Consider the following 6,752-nt stretch of genomic DNA (forward strand, 5'->3'; position numbering starts at 1 on the left):
TACATATACATTTACTGTACAAACATACACATACTGTACATATACATTTACTGTACAAACATACACATACTGTACATATACATCCACTGTACAAACATACATATACTGTACATATACATTTACTGTACAAACATACATATACACATACTGTACATATACATTTACTGTACAAACATACACATACTGTACATATACATTTACTGTACAAACATACAGTACATATACATTCACTGTACAAACATACACATACTGTACATATACATTTACTGTACAAACATACACATACTGTACATATACATTTACTGTACAAACATACATATACACATACTGTACATATACATTTACTGTACAAACATACACATACTGTACATATACATCCACTGTACAAACATAGATATACACATACTGTACATATACACACACTGTACAAACATACACATACTGTACATATACATTTACTGTACAAACATACACATACTGTACATATACATTTACTGTACAAACATACATATACACATACTGTACATATACATTCACTGTACAAACATACATATACACATACTGTACATATACATTTACTGTACAAACATACACATACTGTACATATACATTTACTGTACAAACATACATATACACATACTGTACATATACATTTACTGTACAAACATACATATACACATCCATCCATCCATTTTCTTTCGCTTGTCCCTTTTGTGGTCGCGAGGGGTCGCTGGAGCCTATCTCAGGTGCATTCGGGCGGAAGGCGGCGTACACCCTGGACAAGTCTCCTCCTCATCGCAGGGCCATACATATATACATACTGTACATATACAAGTACATATACATACATACATACACTCATGCACACAATCATATTTCATACAACATACATTAAGGTTGTTGCCCTAAAGTAAAGTGGGTAACTCTGACAAAGTTTAACCTGTTGTTACTTTAACAAACTACAAACCCTGTTTCCATATGAGTTGGGAAATTGTGTTAGATGTAAATATAAACAGAATACAATGATTTGCAAATCCTTTTCAAGCCATATTCAGTTGAATATGCTACAAAGACAACATATTTCATGTTCAAACTCATAAACTTTTTTTTGTGCAAATAATCATTAACTTAGAATTTCATGGCTGCAACACGTGACAAAGAAGTTGGGAAAGGTGGCAATAAATACTGATAACGTTGAGGAATGCTCATCAAACACTTATTTGGAACATCCCACAGGTGTGCAGGCTAATTGGGAACAGGTGGGTGCCATGATTGGCTATAATGATTGTTTATTTTATTTTTTTTCCCCAAGATGGCGCTGCTGTAGTGGCTGCTGGTGGCAGGAGTTCTGTGCTCTTGTGTCGTCCTTTTTGTGTTTCCTTCTTCTTTTCATGTCTTATTATATGTTTTTTGCCTTTTGGTCCAGGACCCTTTGGGACTGTGTGACAAGGGGGGGCACTTTTGTGACCTCTGTGGTGCTTTTTTGTGGACTTCTGGATCTGCCTCCCGGGAGCCTTTTGGCCATGGAGACCAGCTGCTGGGTCTCTGCTACACCAGAGTCTGTTTGGAGGGACTGGAGGAGATGTGGATGAGGGGACAGGACTGCAGAGTTTGGAGGGACTGGAGGAGATGTGGATGAGGGGACAGGACTGCAGAGTTTGGAGGGACTGGAGGAGATGTGGATGAGGGGACAGGACTGCAGAGTTTGGAGAGACTGGAGGAGATGTGGATGAAGAGACAGGACTGCAGAGTTTGGAGGGACTGGAGGAGATGTGGATGAAGAGACAGGACTGCAGAGTTTGGAGGGACTGGAGGAGATGTGGATGAGGGGACAGGACTGCAGAGTTTGGAGGGACTGGAGGAGATGTGGATGAGGGGACAGGACTGCAGAGTTTGGAGAGACTGGAGGAGATGTGGATGAGGGGACAGGACTGCAGAGTTTGGAGAGACTGGAGGAGATGTGGATGAGGGGACAGGACTGCAGAGTTTGGAGGGACTGGAGGAGATGTGGATGAGGGGACAGAACTGCAGAGTTTGGAGGGACTGGAGGAGATGTGGATGAGGGGACAGGACTGCAGAGTTTGGAGGGACTGGAGGAGATGCGGATGAGGGGACAGGACTGCAGAGTTTGGAGGGACTGGAGGAGATGTGGATGAGGAGACAGGACTGCAGAGTTTCGAGGGACTGGAGGAGATGTGGATGAGGGGACAGGACTGCAGAGTTTGGAGAGACTGGAGGAGATGTGGATGAGGGGACAGGACTGCAGAGTTTGGAGGGACTGGAGGAGATGTGGATGAGGGGACAGGACTGCAGAGTTTGGAGGGACTGGAGGAGATGTGGATGAGGGGACAGGACTGCAGAGTTTGGAGGGACTGGAGTAGATGTGGATGAGGGGACAGGACTGCAGAGTTTGGAGGGACTGCAGGAGATGTGGATGAGGGGACAGGACTGCAGAGTTTGGAGGGACTGGAGGAGATGTGGATGAGGGGACAGGACTGCAGAGTTTGGAGGGACTGGAGGAGATGTGGATGAGGGGACAGGACTGCAGAGTTTGGAGGGACTGGAGGAGATGTGGATGAGGGGACAGGACTGCAGAGTTTGGAGGGACTGGAGGAGATGTGGATGAGGAGACAGGACTGCAGAGTTTGAAGAGACTGGAGGAGATGTGGATGAGGGGACAGGACTGCAGAGTTTCGAGGGACTGGAGGAGATGTGGATGAGGGGACAGGACTGCAGAGTTTGGAGAGACTGGAGGAGATGTGGATGAGGGGACAGGACTGCAGAGTTTGGAGGGACTGGAGGAGATGTGGATGAGGGGACAGAACTGCAGAGTTTGGAGGGACTGGAGGAGATGTGGATGAGGGGACAGGACTGCAGAGTTTGGAGGGACTGGAGGAGATGTGGATGAGGGGACAGGACTGCAGAGTTTGGAGGGACTGGAGGAGATGTGGATGAGGGGACAGGACTGCAGAGTTTGGAGAGACTGGAGGAGATGTGGATGAGGGGACAGGACTGCAGAGTTTGGAGGGACTGGAGGAGATGTGGATGAGGGGACAGGACTGCAGAGTTTGGAGGGACTGGAGGAGATGTGGATGAGGGGACAGGACTGCAGAGTTTGGAGAGACTGGAGGAGATGTGGATGAGGGGACAGGACTGCAGAGTTTGGAGAGACTGGAGGAGATGTGGATGAGGGGACAGGACTGCAGAGTTTGGAGAGACTGGAGGAGATGTGGATGAGGGGGCAGGACTGCAGAGTTTGGAGGGACTGGAGGAGATGTGGATGAGGAGACAGGACTGCAGAGTTTGAAGAGACTGGAGGAGATGTGGATGAGGGGACAGGACTGCAGAGTTTGGAGAGACTGGAGGAGATGTGGATGAGGGGACAGGACTGCAGAGTTTGGAGAGACTGGAGGAGATGTGGATGAGGGGACAGGACTGCAGAGTTTGGAGGGACTGGAGGAGATGTGGATGAGGGGACAGGACTGCAGAGTTTGGGGGGACTGGAGGAGATGTGGATGAGGGGACAGGACTGCAGAGTTTGGAGGGACTGGAGGAGATGTGGATGAGGGGACAGGACTGCAGAGTTTGGAGGGACTGGAGGAGATGTGGATGAGGGGACAGGACTGCAGAGTTTGGAGGGACTGGAGGAGATGTGGATGAGGGGACAGGACTGCAGAGTTTGGAGGGACTGGAGGAGATGTGGATGAGGAGACAGGACTGCAGAGTTTGAAGAGACTGGAGGAGATGTGGATGAGGGGACAGGACTGCAGAGTTTCGAGGGACTGGAGGAGATGTGGATGAGGGGACAGGACTGCAGAGTTTGGAGAGACTGGAGGAGATGTGGATGAGGGGACAGGACTGCAGAGTTTGGAGAGACTGGAGGAGATGCAGATGAGGAGACAGGACTGCAGAGTTTGGAGAGACTGGAGGAGATGTGGATGAGGAGACAGGACTGCAGAGTTTGGAGGGACTGGAGGAGATGTGGATGAGGAGACAGGACTGCAGAGTTTCGAGGGACTGGAGGAGATGTGGATGAGGGGACAGGACTACAGAGTTTGGAGAGACTGGAGGAGATGCAGATGAGGGGACAGGACTGCAGAGTTTGGAGGGACTGGAGGAGATGTGGATGAGGGGACAGGACTGCAGAGTTTGGAGGGACTGGAGGAGATGTGGATGAGGAGACAGGACTGCAGAGTTTGGAGAGACTGGAGGAGATGTGGATGAGGAGACAGGACTCCGGAGCTGGCACTGAGCGCCGGGACAGAGAGGCTTCGTGGTGTCTTGGCTGAATGAGCAGGTATCAGACACCTCAGTCTCCTTGGACGTATCCTCGCCCATCCATGCAGACTGGACACTGGCCGAGAGTTGGTTGACGGCCGAGAGTGGAGTGGGCGCTCTTGGTTGCTTTGTTGGGTCTGCTCCCGTCTCTGGCCAAGCTCCCTCCACCCCAGCAGACGATGGTGTGGAACACCACAGAGGCCACCACAGTCTATATGTTTCTTTTACTTTTCATTCATGTGTGTATGTAGAAGTGTCTGCTTGTATCTGCTGCTTTAATGTCTTTAATGTCCTTTGTCTTCTTTGATGTTTCCCTCTTACACACACGTGAGAGGGATGTGTACTATGGCTATGAATTGTTTTTTTCCCTTGGCTTCAGTCTGGACCCCCTCTCCAGGGCCCAGGCTTAGACCGAATTTTTATTACCTGCATTTTTATTACCGTTTACCTGCATCTCACCTTTTTGTAAGGGGCACTGGAAGCCGGCAGACCCGTCAGCGATCCTGTTCTGTCTCCCTGTAATGTTGCTCTGATCTTGAATGGGATTGTGCTGAACATTTTAATTTCCCTGAAGGAATAAATGAAGTACTATCTAATCCATGTAATCCAGGGGCGTCAGAGGTAAGGCCCCCGAACAGGTTTTATCCAGCCCGCCGGATGAGTTTGCTAAGTGTAAAAATGAGCCAGAATTTTTGAATGAAATAAACAGTTCTAAATGTGTCCACTAGATCAGTGGTCCCCAACCACCGGGCCGCAGCTCGATTGGTACCAGGTCGCAGAATAATTCTATTTAATTTTTTCATTAAATGAACAAAACAAAAAAAAGATACACTCACAATTAGTGCACCAACCCAAAAAACCTCCCTTTTTCATGACAAAAAAGAAAGAAACAAAAAATAATAAAAATAATTTGGCCGCGGGACAAACTATCGAGCCTTGAGCGGTCTGCAGCTACAAAAAGGTTGGGGACCACTGCACTAGATGTCACAATAGCAATTATTTATATCTTTGTAGATTATGCTACAAAATAAACCACAATAAGTTAGTGCACCAGTCGAGGAAAATGAGCAAACTATATAAATAACATCCTGTAATTTGATTTTGATATCATTTTTTATCTTGATAGATTGAAAATGAACACCAATGAGTTGACTGATGAACATGATCACATCATTCATTCAGAAAGTATAAATAAGGACAAATAAAGACAGAATACTATTAACTGCAACATGTAAGTGTAAAACAACATCATTTTTACATTTTCAGATTGTGCTTGTTCTATTTTTAACAAACAAAACAATCTGTTGTCATCTTTATTTTTAGGTTATCGTGCCGTGATCTTACCACTCCGGCCCACTAAAAAAGTAGATTTTTCGCCATGTGGCCCCCGATCTAAAATGAGTTTGACACCCCTGATCTAATCTAATCTAAAAACAGCTTCCCAAAAAATGCTCAGTCTTTCACAAGAAAGGATGGGGCGAGGTACACCCCTTTGTCCACAACTGTGTGAGCAAATAGTCAAACAGTTTAAGAACAACCTTTCTCAAAGTGACATTGCAAGAAATTTAGGGATTTCAACATCTACGCTCCATAATATCATCAAAAGGTTCAGAGAATCTGGAGAAATCACTCCACGTAAGCAGCATGGCCGGAAACCAACATTGAATGACCGTGACCTTCCATCCCTCAGACGGCACTGTATCAAAAACAGACAACAATCTCTAAAGGATATCACCACATGGGCTCAGGAACACTTCAGAAAACCACTGTCACTAAATACAGTTGGTCGCTACATCTGTAAGTGGAAGTTAAAGCTCTACTATGCAAAGCAAAAGCTATTTATCAACAACATCCAGAAACGCCGCCAACTTCTCTGGGCCTGAGATCATCTAAGATGGACTGATGCAAAGTGGAAAAGTGTTCTGTGGTCTGACGAGTCCACATTTCAAATTATATTTGGAAACAGAGGATGTGGTGTCCTCCAGAACAGAGAGAAAAATAACCATTCGGATTGTTATAGGTGCAAAGTGTAAAAGCCAGCATGTGTGATGGTATGGGGGTGCATTAGTGCCCAAGGCATGGGTAACTTACACATCTGTGAAGGCACCATTAATGCTGAAAGGTACATACAGGTTTTGGAACAACATATGCTGCCAACTAAGCGCTGTCTTTTTCATGGACGCCCCTGCTTATTTCAGCAAGACAATGCCAAGCCACATTCAGCACGTGTTACAACAGCGTGGCTTTGTAGTAAAAGAGTGCGGGTACTTTCCTGGCCCGCCTACAGTCCAGACCTGTCTCCCATGGAAAATGTGTGGCGCATTATGAAGCGTAAAATAGGACAGCGGAGACCCCGGACTGTTGAAGGACTGAAGCTCTACATAAAACAAGAATGGGAAAGAATTCCACTTTCAAAGCTTCAACAATTAGTTTCCTCAGTTCCCAAACGTTTATTGAGTGTTGTCAAAAGAAAA

Source organism: Nerophis ophidion, linkage group LG27, assembly GCF_033978795.1.
Source record: "Nerophis ophidion isolate RoL-2023_Sa linkage group LG27, RoL_Noph_v1.0, whole genome shotgun sequence".
Classification (NCBI taxonomy): domain Eukaryota; kingdom Metazoa; phylum Chordata; class Actinopteri; order Syngnathiformes; family Syngnathidae; genus Nerophis; species Nerophis ophidion.